The 12,883-nt window shown below is 38.0% G+C and overlaps 1 pseudogene; it reads right to left on the bottom strand.

Annotated features, from left to right (window-relative positions):
• The window catches only part of LOC101986514, a 34,982-nt pseudogene that overhangs the window by 5,825 nt on the left and 16,274 nt on the right, over positions 1–12,883 (bottom strand).

The following is a 12,883-nucleotide window of genomic DNA, read 5'->3' as shown; positions in this document are numbered from 1 at the left end:
AAAAAAAATACAACAAGAAAAAAAAACATTTTAATAACATAAGGCTTTTAATGATTATGAGAGTTGGCTGTGCCTGGCAGCACCAATTTACTTCAAAAAAGGATGATGAGAATCAAAGAACCTCCATATGGAGTTTGCTTTCAATATAGCAAAGCTAGCCATCTGAGCAAGAAACTTCCTTTGCCTTGACAGATAAGGGTATGCTATCCAAACTGGACAAGTGGGACATAAAAGGAAGCAATTGCAAACTTTGCCAAGGCAAGGAAAAGTTATCTTATAGTTTCACCTTTCCTCTTTATTTAAACAAAAAATAAAAGTGTTGTGGGATAGTTTTGCACTGTGTGAAATTTTATTGTGTGATAGGTGTAATAAAAAGCTGAATTCCAATTAACTAGGGATGTGAAACTTATGGGAAAGAGAGAGGAAGTAAAAGGAGATAATCAAGGTGCAGGGAGATGACAATGTGACCTGTAGAGAGTGGATATACAGAATAAAAGAAAGGTAGACAGGCACAAGCAAAACATAGATTAATATAAATGGGTTAATTTAAGTTATACCGAATAGTGGAACAAGCCTAAGCTAAGGCTGAGATTTTCCCATGCCTTTATTTGTGAACTGACAGTCCAAAGAATAATTTATCTACACTTACATAGCAAGATATAAACATATTGTCTGGAAAATGGATAAGTACTTGAACCTGAAAAAACTAATATTTAACTTTCTTTTAATAATCAAGTTAGAAAAAAGAAAGGACTAACGTTCACTAATACTGTACCTACCCATCAGGTCTAGTAACAGCTAAGTATATCTATGCTATTGTGGCATATATATTTTGATTGTTACTTATGTGCTGTGGGACACTGGTCTTGTATTATTTTAATAAAATGCTGATTGGCCAGTAGACAGGCAGTAAGTATAGGCAAGGTGACCAGACAGGAAGTACAGGCAGAGCGATAAGAAAAGGAGAATTATGGAAAGAGGAAAGAGTCAGTCTACAGTTGTAATCTGGACACAGAGGAAGCAAGATGAGAATGCCTCACTGTTAAATGGTACCAAGCCACGTGGCTGACACAGACAAGAATGATGGGTTAATGTAGGATGTAACAGTTAAATAAGAAGCCCGAGCTAATAGGCCAACCAGTTTATGATTAAAATGTAGACCTCTGTGTGTTTCTTTGAAATTGAACCGCTGCCAAACCAGGTGGGACAGAAAGTTCAGTCAAACTCAACTACACCACACTCCTTGTACTTTGTGTTCTCCATCTTGATTTTGGAGTAAAGCACATGACCACCTTTGTTGAATTTGCCCTTTAGCAATTTTCATGTAAAATCAAATGAGAGATTTCTCACAGTTATCTGGCAAGAAGTCTACTCTGCCAAAGGAAACTGTGAAGCTTCCTCCAAAGTTGCCCCAATCCATCTCAATGGCTTGTTCAAAAGTAGTACCTCTTGGCACTACCCATGGCCCGGCCTTTTTTTTTTTTTAATGCTAGCACCCAATGTCAGGCCCATGCAGAGCCCATAAGCTCCAGGTCTTTGACTCCCATTTGCTCCAGGCCCATATGTACTCAAGACTGTTGGCTCTCATGCTCTTAAGACCCATGTCTCCATGCTCCAGGCCAGTGGCTATTCAATTCATCACAGACCTATATACTCTATGCTGCCCCCCATGCCTGTGAGCACCAAGCCATCCATAAGCCCAATGGCAGGGCCCATGCACTCAATTAGTTTGGCTCACACAGTCAATGGCATGGCAGCAGGACCAAGTGGCACAGAAACTTCAGTCAATACCTATAGGTCTTAGATCACAATTTTTACCTGAAGGCAAGAGATTGAAAACTTCCCCAAGGAAAGCCCAAGCCAGCATCCATGTGCTCCACACCAGACCAATGTGTTCCATGGTCTGTCCCATGCAATCAGTTCTGGAGGCCATATGATCAAGACCTAATGGGTTCATGTTCTCACTGGAGCCAATGCACTCAACTGGACTCATGTAGTCCAAGAACAGGCCCATATACTCAATGTCAGAGCCCACTTGATCCATGCCCTAGCCTAGGCCTGTGTCCATGGGCTCCATGCCAGCACCACCAATGTGGTCAATGCCAGGGCCCATCCTCTCCATCCCAGGGACCATGCAGGGACCTTGTCTCCAGCTACACCTCCTCCCTGCTTTGTAGTGATCTCTTATTATTCAGTGCATTTCTTGGGATTTCATTTATTTTTGCCTATGTTCATTCCAGATCCAAATTGTCTCATGTTTTCCATACCACCAACAAAGAGTGCTTCTATGCCTCCAATTTTATTTATTCCAAATCCTATGTCTTCCATTCCCATTCCTGAAGGCCCCAGGTTTCCCATTCTAATGCCTTTATTCAGGTGGTTGGTATCACTAGGCTTCTCTCCAGGTCCTAGCTCATGCTGACACCAATGAGTCAATGGGGAAGTTGCTGTGCACATTCAGGAAGGGAAAAAAATTCTCCCTTTGTTAAGACCCTCTCATTCATCTTGACACACACTGGTCTATCAAATTATACAGCTTCAGTGGCTTGTTCAAAAGTCATAGTGCCTGTTCCACAACTTTGCCCATCTTAATCTTCCAGAATGTCTGCTCAGACCACCCCACCAGCCATACTAAATACATCAGTTTTGTCCAGCCAGCTTTATCATCCAGGTTTGCTACAAATGCTCTGCTTTCAAGTCTTCCATCCTGTAATGCATGGATAAGCTTTTGTGGGATGTTAGGGTAATTTAGGATATCTACCCCACCAGTCTTTGCTATGGCCTTTTCCATTGCTCTGCTTCTTTGACTGGCAGCTGTCTTCCATTCAGACTGTGCTTCTTTAGAACTTCAGCAAGCTTTTCATGCTCTCTTTCATCTTGAATTCAGCAACAGACATTCCCTTGACTTCCTTCAGTGTCCATTAAGAGTTCCATGTGTGTTACCTCACCAAGTTTGTCTTTAACCAGGTTGTTAAGTGACTGCCATTTCACGTCCGCAGGTATGTTGGTAATAAAGGCTCTGTATCTTTTAGTTGGATTAGCACACAGCTTAAAACGATTGTCTCCTCTTTTTATGTCTTTCTCCTTGCTATTCTCATTCTGAGTAGGTCTTGGGCCTGGAGCTCCTTTGCCTCTCAGTAAGCAGGGTGTACTGCTCTCTTCCTCATTTTGGGCTCTGTCGCTGCTACTTGGGCCTCTGCATTGACCCCTGCCACCTTTTTCTGTGAGGGCTTGGGCTGTGTGGAGCTGCTTCTTACATGCTCATATGACCCCACACTTCATTTTTTATATTTGTAATACTTTTTATAATAAGATAACAATAACCCAAAAGAGGATTATGAAAACCTCTTCTGTACCTTAAGAGAATCATGGGTGAAATAACCTAGAATTTATGACAGGGGTCTGAAGTGGAGGTAGCTCATGTCCCAAATAGAACAGCTCGCTGTGGATTCTATTGTTTCAAAGAGCTATATTAGAGGACCGCTGATGCCCCTGAAGAACTCATTACCTACTTTGCGGTGGCAGGAAATCTCAATGCTTTATAGGGTCACAAAAATAATCTGGTCTTTGAATAGACAGCAGTATAAAACTGAGTTTGAGTTTGTATTTTCTACTTGTGATCTATGCTCAGGCCTACAAAATCTCAGTCAATAGGATGAAATATGACTTAAAAATGAAACATCACAATGAAAATATTCAAAAGTGCAATCTAACTAATAATTGTTTCATGACATGGATCTCTAAATAGGGCAATGTGCAAAGTACAGATATGCAAGAGTAAAATAGCCCTAGATTTATATGCTTATAATTACAAAGGAAAAGAAAAGAACACCATGCAACAGAGAGCAAATAAAATAATTTGTATAATTACACCAATTATTCAAATAAACATCAATTATTCAGATAAATATCTATCATCTGAATTCTGTCAGAATAAAAATGTTATACTATTGTGAAAAATCAAAAATAAATTATCTCATGCATTGCCATACATAAAATGAAATGAAGATAAAATGGATAATCAAAACTATAATTACAAATATACTAAGAAAACAAGTTAAGAATGAAATTAGGGTTGAAAATATTAATGTCAAATAAATGAATGAGGTATAGTACAAAACCTTAAAAAGGAAAAAAAGAACAGATCATGGTCAAAGCTTTGTTCACTAAGGAGACACAGCAGTTGTGTAAATTCATTGTCAAAAATCTCATCAGAGAAACACACACCAAACCAAGCAACCAGACTATAAATACAAGGAAACTGACAAAGCTCAATGGTAATTTAGCTGGTGATAAACAGCTGTATGAATTTCAAATGTCAAATACGTCAAAAGTTGGAAGCAGTATGCAATAATGAAGAATATAATCGAGAAATCCAATTTAGTACAAGCATGATATGATGAAGTCCCCGGAGTGAATGTACTTCTTTTACTTTGCAAACTGTTGCGAGGAAATGTACACTTTCCCTATTTTTCTGGAATATCTGTGAAAATCGACTACATATTTAGCCACAGAGGAAATCTCAATAAAATACATCCCAAATGGAGATTTTTTTATTTTTTATTATTTTATTTTATTATTATTATGTTTGGTTTTTCAAGACAGGGTTTCTCTATAGCTTTTGAGCCTGTCCAGAAACTAGCTCTTGTAAACCATGCTGGCTTCAAACTCACAGAGATTTGCCTGCCTCTACCTGCTCCATTCTCTGACTATATATAATTAAACAAGAAATGAGGAACACAAGGGCCAGAAGGATGATGATATGGAAATGAACTTTCTCCTCTAAACAGTACTGGATCAGTAAAGAAATCAAATTAAAATTATATAGTATATCAAGTATTTGGAAAATAATGAAGAAATGATCATTTGGTATAAAGGACTGTGGATTGGTTAAAACTATATTATATAAAGTTAATATTATATTATTTCTCTTTTTGTTTGAAAACTCTATGATGGCTGAGAAGCAGCTCAGGGATAGAAAGCTTTCTTGGCATGCATGGGTCCTTGGCACTACAATCAACAAACAAACAAACAAACAAAAAGTAAATGAACTCCATTTTCAAATTGAGGAATTTGGAGAGAAAATGTTGTGAACAAAAGGAGAAAAACTGGAAGAAATAGAATTGTAACCTATTTGTAATGATTTTATTTTATTTTTCGATTATGTGTACAAGTGTCTATCTGTGCCTGCGTATGTGCAAGTGGTGTATGCCCTGGACCCCTGGGGGCATCTATACACTCTGATTCTTATTATCTTTCTACCCCCTATTCTACAATGATCCCCGAGACTTGTGCAATTTAGGGTTGAGCATTCTGCAGTCTCATATTCTCTGTACCTTGGCTAATTGTGGGTCTCTGTGTTAATTCCCATCTACTTCAAAAAGAGATTTCTTTGACGAGAGTTAAAAGATATGCTGATCTATGGGTATAACAATAGGTCTTTAGGAGTTGGTTTAATACCATAACCATCTAGCAGAATAATATCAATAGATTTTCCCCTATGACCTATGACTTATTTAAATAGGTGTGAGTTTAACATGTGAAAAATCATTAAATCTGGTAAGAAAGTGATTGGTTACTCATATGATAGTAGTGCCACTATTGTTCCTTTGGGTTTGTCTTGACAGGCTGGTCATTATTGTAGCTCACAGGGTTTGCAGGTAGGTGAGACTTGTGATTACATTTCTCTTCTGTTACAGTGCAAAGGACTTTCCAGCACTGTGAAAGCTGTCCATATGGATGAGGCTTCCAAGTCAGTACCAGCTTTATTTCTTCATGTTCTAGGACTGAAATATGTGGTGCATTCATCAGTGGGGTCATGCTGTCTGTTTCAGAGGATGGCTAGAAGCATTGAAAATAGTCCCTTGTTTTGGGGAGGGGTATATGAGATTTCACTTGCCAACAAACCCTAAAGAGATAACCTATTCTTGGCACCAGGCTTTTTATTTGCTTGCTTGTGATGTCTAGTAGTGGCATTGTCCCATTGTAGAAAAACTCAATTTAAATTCTTCTTATACACATGTAAGCATATATTTTAGGAAGCTTCTATAGTGGAATGTTTCCATATAACTTTTTGAAATGTCTTTAGTGTTAGCTATCCCTCCTTGTATTGCTTTTTCTATTTGTGTTCCCATTCCCCACCCCATTGAACTCTTCTGTTCATTATTCCTCTCCAACCTTTTATATCACTATGTTCTATATTCTATTTCCCCACCCTTAAAAACACTCTCCGTGACCCCTAGTTAATTTCCTTAACTCTTTGGGTATTCCAAATAGAACACACACATCCGAAGATTATAAGCTAATATTCACAAACGAGAGAAAGCATTCACTGTTTGTTTTTCTGGATCTGAGCTCCCTTACTAAGAACAATTGCTTCCAGTTTTATCCATTTAGCTGAGGATTTCATAATTTTGTTACTATTCTACTATATAAATGTATCATATTTTTGTTATCCTTTCATCAGTTGATAGACATCAAGGCTGTCTTCATTTCCTGATTATTATAACTAGAGCAGCAATGAACATGGGTGATCAGGTAAGACCATGGAAAGTGAGGATGCGTGGAATTGCATAAATACGGAAAATTAAATCTTTATTTATAAGAGAAACAGCAAGTTAGAAATGGGAAAAAATTATTAGTGACAGAAGAAGAGAATGAGTATAAAGTGTGGAATAGTTCATAAAAGACAAATAATCTCAAATATTACCCAAAGGCATAAAATAATATTTAAGTTAATGGAAAGCAAAACATCATATTCCTGGAAGGGGAGTCTAATATTTTAAAAGTACCAACTTATCCTAATAATATATAGTTGTAGTGCAATTTTAATATGAATTATACTCAGCCAAAATTCCAATTATGATGGAATACTAAGTAACTTAAAAAAATACAAGAAAGTTTTGAAAAAGAATAATGACTAGGAAAAAATGTTTTTTCTTATCTCTTTCTGCCTAGACCTTTAAGGCAAGGTTTTCGTGAATCTAGTTATTCCTGGCTTGGCTGGAAGTCGGGAAGCCTTAGTGATCCTCATGTATCCAACTTCTAACAACTTGGATTACTTGTATGCAAGGAACGCCTGGCTTGTTACATGTGTGCTGGCATCTGAACTCTGGTCCTCATGTTGGATGGCATGTGTTCTTAGCTACTGAGCTATCTCTTCAATGCATAACACCATTTATTACAACATTGTATTCTAAAAGAGCTACAGCATTGGTTTCCTGTTACTGTTGCAAGAAATTCCTACATGATCTGGGGGCTAAGGATAATTGCAATACATTCTCTCAGGCTCCGGAAGCCAGCAGTCGGAAGGAAAGGTGTGCCTAGGGACACCTGGACCTCTCACTTCCTTGTGTCTTCCAGCCCCTGGCATCAATCTTCTCTGCCTGAGGTTGCATTGCTGCAGTTTCTGCCGATACAGTCATGCCTATTTCCTCCTCTGAGTCTTAACTGACACTGTCTTCTCTCACAAGGACACAGGTGATGGTAGAGATACCGCATCAGTAATCCTGGACCATTTCCTCCTGTCCACTTCCTTAATTGAATCACATTTGCAAAGGCTCTTTGACCAAGTGAGGTCAATCACACAGAGTCCAACGTTAATGCTCACACGTCGCTAGTGAGGAGTCTTTTTTTCAGCCAACTGTAGTCATTATGATCAGGATATTTTGCTTGAGTGGAAGACAAATAGATCAGTGGATAGAGAGTCCTGAAAGAGACCCAAACACAAATGGGTACAAGGTTTAAGGAATGCTTCATTTCAATTCATTTCCAAAAGTCACTCTGTTTGATAATTTTTTTAATAGAAGAAAATAGAGATTTCTGTAACTTGATCAAATGAAAGTAAGGCCAAGGTATATCAACTTGCAAATGTAGAAGAAAAATGAACTTGACTTCTGAGACAATAGTAATATAGACAGTAGAAGAAAACAAAGGTGGTTATATTAACATAAATATAGGAGACTAACATTTCACAAATGCCTCCTAAATATTAAGAGTCTAATATTTAGTAGCAATTATTTACCTTTTTATTTTATAGTGTTTACTTAATATAATATTTTTATTAATCTACTGAAAATTTTATAAAATGAATTTTGATCGTATTCCCTCCATGTCTCCTAACTTCTTCCAAATCAACCTCCCACAACCCTTTCCAACTTCATGTCCTCTTTCTCTTTCTAAATAACCCACAGAGTTTGATTTGTGCTGTCTATTTGCTCCTGGGTGGATGCTGTCCAACGGAGTGTGGTTGACTTACCAAGGGCTATATCCTTACAGAAAACTGATTCTCATTTTCTCAAAAACCCTTATTGTCATCTATCTGTCAATAGCTCCTCAGGAGCTTGTGAGCCTCTCCAGGACTTTACCTTTTTCTTTCCTGATCTTTCTGTTTTGCGTTACAATGAACATTACTGCATAATAAAAAGTAAAATGAGTAACATTTGAAGGGGGAAAATTTTACTTGTATTTTAGAGTTCCACAAACCTAGGTTGGAGTCCTGGCTATCACGGTATTGAATGTTTATGAGACTTACTTTTTCTTCTGTGTAGAGGAAGCAGCATTTTCTTCTGTGGGCTGAAATAATCTATATCTACACTTGTTTTTGTAATGGAGAGTACTAATTTCAGCATACTATTATGGAGAATGAGAGGGGTGTGGGGTCACAGGTTTTGTGGTTGACCTCTGAAGGAAGAGTGATCCATCTCTATTGTTTGGATGTGGATCGTTCACCAAAGCTTTGATATTGGAAGCTTGTTTCTCAGTACGGTGTGCTAAATAGTGGGTACCTTTAACAAGTGGACCCTATTGAGAGGATATTAGGTTATTAGGTCATTGGAGGGAAACTTCATGAAAGAGATTAATGTGATTCCTTTGGGACCCTTTTTAGTTCTTGAGAGTGAATAATTATAAAAAAGAGGAAAGGTTTCTCTTCTCACTCTCTGGTTGTCTGTCTTGCTACATGGTGTTCTCCCTGTCATACACAGGCATCTGACCTTGTGATGCTGTCTTCTCAGAAGTCCTCACTGGAGTCAGTGCTTAGGCCATATCCTTGAGGGAGATGAATGCAAAATACCAAATTCACACAGTGAGTTAAACGCAGTTATTCTTGCACAGTATCCAGTTTCATGTATTTTGTTATAGCATTGGTAAATGGACCAAAATACACTCACAAACAAACAAACAAAAAAAAAAAAACCTGAGAAAATATGAATCCACATTGGAGAATGGAGACACAGAGTTAGAGATTGACTTGAAGCCCCACCTCAACTCCCTACAGACTACTGAGATCACCATGTCAGTTATAACTACTTCCAGCTGGCATGATGATAAGAACTTGCATCCTTTTAAAATGAGTGCTTCTAAGTTTATTGTCTAGCCCCAAAGCCTTGTGAGGTTTTATACATTTCTTCCCCTTTCATTTTAAATTCCTAGGTTCTGGGCTTATTTTGCAGAAAATAAGATATATTTTCTGAATTCTACTAGTAAGGGATTATGGAAATTACTTAAAAGGCTTAGGTTAAGAGGCCTTTGAATTACAAAAGCACAGTTTCTCAAGCCAATATCCATCATTTAGGACATATTCAAGCTCCAGGAGATTATCACAGCCCTTACTTTGACAATTCCCATCACTGACTTGAATAGTAAATTAGCTTTACTGATAGAGGCCAGAATTAAAGAAGGAGGAATTTTCTAATTTCAGAAAGAACCCAAGGCCAAGAAAGAAGATGGTATTGTCTTTTTTTCAGAGTTGTACAGCATACCAGTGCCAACTGGTGACAACCCTTTTGCTTTTAACTCCGGATCCAAGTTTGTTCCCGTGCTCATATTCCCACTGCTTGGTAGAAAGCCTTTGAGACGAGAGACTACTCCTGGCTGCCCCAGATGGTCTTTTGTCCCAATCGCACATCAACTTGAAAAGTTATTTTTCTTCTTTGAAGGTGAATAAAAGCACTGGACTTGTATTTTCTTCCCTAACACATAACTTTCAGTTTGCGCAGATAGGTACAATGAAGCCAACAGTCACTGAAGAATTCTTGTAGAACTGACTGAAGAAACTACTGGATTAAATTGCTGTTTCTGTCTAATATGCTGGCATGCAGGTTCTGGGCTGGGGAAAGAATGTCCTCACCAAGGTGTTCTATTTAAAATTTACTTGAAGTCTGATGGGGAATAACCAACGTGTTGCTGGACACATCATCACCTACCTGTTCTAAAGGAAGGTTAACACTGTTAGTGTTTATTTTTCACATATTGTGGTGGTTTGAAAGAAAATAGCCTCCAAAGGGAGTGACAAGGTGGGGAGTAGGTATGGCCTTGTTGGAAGAAGTGTGTCACTACGGATGTGGGCTTTGAGATCTTATATATACTCACATTTCACTCAGTGTGACACAGAGATCACTTCCTGTTGCCTGCAAGGTATTGGACTCTCAGCTGCTTCTTTAGCACCACATCTGCCTGTATACTCCTATGTCCCACCATGACGATGACAATAGACTGAATCTCTGAATTGTAAGAGAACCATCCCAATTAAATGGTTTGCTTTATAAGCGTTGCTGTGATCGTGTTGTCTCTTCACAGGAGTAGAAACCCTGAGACACATACTATTGATAAAAAATATGAACTTAAAACATACTGTAAAACAACCAGACCGTTTCTATCAATAAAACCTCTCTATTAAAATGTCAGTCCAGACCAGTGGTTCTCAATCTATGAGTTACAACCCCTTTGGGGGTTGTATATCAACTATTCTGCATATCAAATATTTACATGAAGATTCATAACAGTAGCAGAATTACAGTTATCAAGTAGTAACATAAACAATTTTATCAATAAATTTATTTTAAAAAGAAATAATTTTATGATTGTGGGTCATCATAACACACGGAACTGTACTGAAAGGTCACAGCATTAGAAGGCTGAGAAACAGTGATATAGACTCCTTTTTATAGAAGTTTTTACTTTCTACAGTTCACTAGGCAAGCCCTCACCCCTACTGACTATTTATTTATGTATTTAGAACTAGATTCTCAGTACATTATTTTTCCTCAAACAAAAAATTTTCAATCAAGATCAGGGCTTGGGTCTAAGCAAACTTACATTACAGGAACCTAAGTTTGAGTCTAGGTTTGAGGTGGAGATAAAATCCAGGTGGTCAGATTGCCGAAGCTTTAAACATGAAGTATTGACAGGGAAGGCAGAGAGAGAAGCTAACCGTAGCGTGTGCTGACTCAAAGATACACTGTAGGACTTGCTCCCACTGGGTAACACTAGGAGGCAGAGGAGAACACACCTCAAGAGTCGTCCTTCCTAGAGGGGACAGTCTAGATAATCATCCACCACTTATCTCTCCTCATTGGCTAGAATATGCTTCTGAAGGTATGAACTTTCCAGTGCTTCAGACCTGCTTGTCAAGAACAAAGAGAAAGCCCCAAGGGAATGGTTGGCTGCTGCTTGCAGAAGGTCACCATGACTGGGGCACCAACACCATATGCCGAAACAGCCTTATGGGAAACAAACTCGTATCTTAATTTCAACAACTTTATTTCATAAATAGGCCAGGCTTCTATTGTGGCCTCCCAAAATCATTTAGGCATACATTTCTTAAGCACAGTAAGAAAGCAAGTTCATTTATTGATTACAATTTAATTCGGAGGAGAAATTCAGGTTTTCATTATGATTCTGATTTTTATTGTTGTTAATTACTTGAAAATATTGCGAGTGGTTGGATCCTGAACCAGAAGTTAAAGACCCGTGAAGTTCACACCAATTATGATACTTAAGCCCGCATCATCTTGTTGGCAGGAAATGAGGTTCCTACCCACAGTTGCTTCTCAGACTGACAAATAATTAGAGTTGACAGAGAAATATAAATGAAAATATTCAGTGTGTTTGTGTTGAGAGTAAAAAAGAAAACACCATAGTTGTACTTTTCATAAAAATCCATGCAAAGGCAACAAATACAGTCCCTTTCTCCAGTGCTCCCTGGAATGTTCACTATTCTTATCCGTCAAGTTTTACCTTTTCAGAGACGAACTCAAATATAGGAACATTGCAATCCGTTCTATTATGCCTTGAATAAGAACCTTTCACTGACATTGATTTTTTTTTTCTCTTAAGAAAGTCCCACTTTATTTTTTTATTTTTATTTTGAAGTTCTGTGTTTTGAATATTTCATATGTTTACTTACATCCTCCATACCCCTTCTCCAACTCCTCCCATATTCTATTTCCTCTAAAATTATTGACCTACTATTGTTATCATCTCTCTCTCTCTTTCTCTCTGTGTGTGTGTGTAGCTCTGTGAGATTTCCTCCGTGTGCACTGGCATGTAAACTGTTGTCACAGTGCAGTTCTTATTTAGGCAACCATATTGTCAGGATTTCTTGAGTGCAACTTCCATGTCATACATAGGAGATATGGTCTTGCAGCCGATGCCCTTGTCTTCTTCTAATGCCAACTCCCGTAATGTTCCATGAGCCATGGGATTATGGTTGTGTTGTAGATATATCAATTGGGTCTGGAAACCAAATGGTGAGCAGTTCTCTACATCTTGACAGTGTGTCCTTTTGTAATTGTGTCCATCTACTTCAAAGGAAGCTTCTTCGTTGAGGGGAGAGCTTATTGATCTGTGGATATAAGGATACATATTTAGAATGAAGTTGGAAATTATACAGGTTAGAAAATGTCTTAGTAGTAGGCTCTCCTCTAGGGTTCAGTGACTCCATTAGCCATGGGTAGTTGTTGACTAGGTTTCTAATAACGAACATTAATTTTTTTTTCCTATTGAGCAAACCTTAAGTACAATTAAACAGCTTCTGTTTACCTCATGATAAAAGTGCCTTTACTGTACCTTGCATTTTGTCAGGCTGGTATTGTTGTGGTTC

Source organism: Microtus ochrogaster, unplaced genomic scaffold (assembly GCF_000317375.1).
Source record: "Microtus ochrogaster isolate Prairie Vole_2 unplaced genomic scaffold, MicOch1.0 UNK3, whole genome shotgun sequence".
NCBI classification, from domain to species: domain Eukaryota; kingdom Metazoa; phylum Chordata; class Mammalia; order Rodentia; family Cricetidae; genus Microtus; species Microtus ochrogaster.
The sequence above is the reverse complement of the archived record's forward strand: the minus strand, read 5'-3'. Positions and strand labels throughout refer to the sequence as shown.